Genomic DNA, 2,885 nt, shown 5'->3' on the forward strand with positions numbered 1-2,885 from the left:
ACTGCTGGCCTTGGAACTAGCAGCCTGATGCGTGGCCCATCACGATACCATTGGAATTGACTTGATGGCAATGACATTGAATCTGGCAGTCTATATTTCAACTCTGCTAGGCTATGGTGCCCGACTGTTTGGTCAAACGCAAGTGTAATTACGTGTGATTACTTCACTTGGCCGGAAGTAGAGCAGCTGGTTACTCCTCTGCGGGGTGGGTGGACCTCCTCCAATCTACTGAAGGTCTTCCCGAGGGGTGACCTACCTCCAGACGCCGAGGTTGTTGGGTGCCATCAAGTCGGCTCTGGCTCCTAGTGCGTGACCCTTGTACAACAGAACTGAGCCCTGCCCGTCGGGCACCGCTCTCACCGTCGCCGTGATGTCTGGGCCGCGGTGGCAGCACTGTGGCAGCCATCTGGTCATAAGTCTCCCACTTTTTTGCTGACCTCTCACTTTAGCGAGCATGATGTCCTTCCCCACATCTCTCCTGCCGACGAACCTGTCCAAAGTGCGCCAGATGAGCTCTCACTGCCCTCTCCTCTAAGGGGTGCTGGCTGTACTTGCAGGGCAGGTTTGCTTGTTTTCCTGGTGGTACTTTCAAGTCTGAGACTGGTCTTGCTTCTTCCTCGTCCAGCTGTCGCCTGCTCATGAGGCATGAGAACGCCCTGGTCCTCGAAGTGGCACCTTTGCTCCTTCCCTCTTTGAAGCGTCTCTGTGAGATTCAGCCCCACATCCCAATGGGTCTGAAGGGACGGTTGTGCAATTAAAGGGAAGAAATTAAGAGGCAGACAAAAGTGTTGGGGTGCTCACCTCCGCCGTGGTATCTGGAGCCAGGTCGGGGAGAGAGAGAGAATGTATTCTTACACCAACTGATACAGCCTCGGCTTGCAAGCGCCCTAATTACAGGTACCCACATAGATATCAAAGTGGGCTGTATGCTCTCCCGAGAGGTCCCTGAGCTCATTGGGGAGTAACCTAACACCAGCACTGGGGGCAGGCGAGGGGAGAGGCTGTCCCCTGCGCAGGGAGAGCAATAGCACGTGTCTGCTCCTGCACAAAGCTGCCGGCCAGACAGCACTCAGCCATGTGCTTGTATGAATACCTTTAAGGCAGCACTCCGATGGGAAGATATTGTGGGGATTCATCTTACTCATGAGAATGAGATTGGGACTCATCTCTAACTCGTGCGTGTGAAGGCCTCCCTCCACCCTGAACCCTGGCCTCCCTGCCTTCTTAAACACAAGAACAAAGAATTCGTGAGCAGACAATCTCTCCCCAGGCCTCAGTTTCCCAGTCTTCTGCAACGCATTTGCGCAGTGCAATGCGTCCCTTGATCTCTGCTGCTGCTTCCGTGAGCATTGATTGTGCGTCCAAAATGCTTGCCCGCGTCAACCGTCTCTCCGTTTCTCCTGACGCCACCCACTGGTCCGGCGGGGAGGATTTGATCTTCTTCACTTTGAGTCAACAGCCACACGGAGGCTGCAGGCTTTGGTCGCCGTGAGCAAGCGCCTTAGGCAACCGGCAGTGTGGTTGGCATGTTGGAAACAATTGGTGGTGGTGTGATTAGGGGCCATCTCGTTGGCTCTGACCTCCGGCCGTGCACAACACAACAAATGCCATCCCGGCCTGAGCCAGCCTCACAATTGTCCTCTGCCCGAGGGGCTTAGAAACAGGGGGTCTCTTTCTCTTGAAAGACCCCTTTTTGCTTCTGCTCAATTCACAGCACTCGTTCTGACACTACTTTTAGCTCTTTGAACACTTTCAGGAGTGCATGAGTCACTCACCGTCTCGCGAGAATCAGGGAATCAGACGGGAACACTGAGTTGAGAGGAACGACTTGCCCTCTAGCTGTTTGGCGCTTGCTCGCTCGTTCTCTTGACTGAAGTAACAAACAAAGGAAATAAAAATGTAACATGTTGGCAACAGTATAACGAGTTTAATGAAGCGAATGAATAGATATTATAAGCCTAGTGCCGTCTAATGCTTTGTACTATGGACAGGATTCACATTACCACAGGCACTTAGAAAGCACTCTTGCACAGATGAAAGTTAAGGAATAGAAACGTGTGATTTCCACATTGGGCAGCTGCCCACCTTAGAGAGAACCCTGATTACAAGGGCTATGCTAACAACTACTTCCCCAAACTCAACAAAAAATTAGGTATTGGTTCTGCTCAACTGGTGTGAACTGGCTGACCCTATGGATTCTGTGCATGTCAGTGTCCCCAACCCCCACTCAGTTAAGTGAACCACTTCCTTAAAACCAATCTACATGTCTATCTTTCTGTCCACCATCCATCTATCATCTCTCCACCTGCCCATCCGTTTCCAAAGTCCTCCCAAGGGGACCAGTAGGGAGCAGAGTGGTAAACAGGGAAGCGGGGCGTTGCCCGGGGTGTCAGGTTGTCTGGGTCCATCGTCAATGTCCCGGGAAGCAGCAGTCGAGAGACTGGTCGAGCTGTGCATTGCGTTGGGTCCGTCTGCTGCACACGACCGCGTGAGAGTGTTGGAAAGCAGGGCTGGTCCTTTGAGGACTCTGGCGCCCCTGGCCTGTGCCACGGTGCTTTCGGTCACCTCACATACATGTGAGGGCTGGACATGGAATCGGAGGACGAAGAAGAACCAGTGCACTTGAATAAGGTGCCAGGGAAGAATGCAGAAAGTCCCATGGACTGCCCAAAAGGACAAACCAATCCGATGCTCCTTAGAAGCAAAGATGGTGAGATTTTGTCTCTCTTATTTTGGACGCGTTGTCAGGAGAGACCGGTCCCTGGAGAAGGACATCCTGCTCAGTAATGGGGAGGGGCACTGAGAAGGAGGAAGGCCTCGGCAAGTGGGATGGACACAGGGGCTGCAACAGTGGCTCAGACATTACAAGTTGGGGGTTGCTCAGA

At 52.9% G+C, this 2,885-nt stretch overlaps 1 protein-coding gene across 1 annotated transcript in view; it reads left to right on the forward strand.

Moving 5' to 3' along the window:
* Positions 1–2,885, forward strand: part of BRD1 (bromodomain containing 1) — a 73,267-nt gene that overhangs the window by 25,127 nt on the left and 45,255 nt on the right. The window lies entirely within an intron of this gene.

This window comes from Echinops telfairi, unplaced genomic scaffold (assembly GCF_000313985.2).
Source record: "Echinops telfairi isolate 266 unplaced genomic scaffold, ASM31398v2 ScPeMD7_2;HRSCAF=8, whole genome shotgun sequence".
NCBI lineage: Eukaryota > Metazoa > Chordata > Mammalia > Afrosoricida > Tenrecidae > Echinops > Echinops telfairi.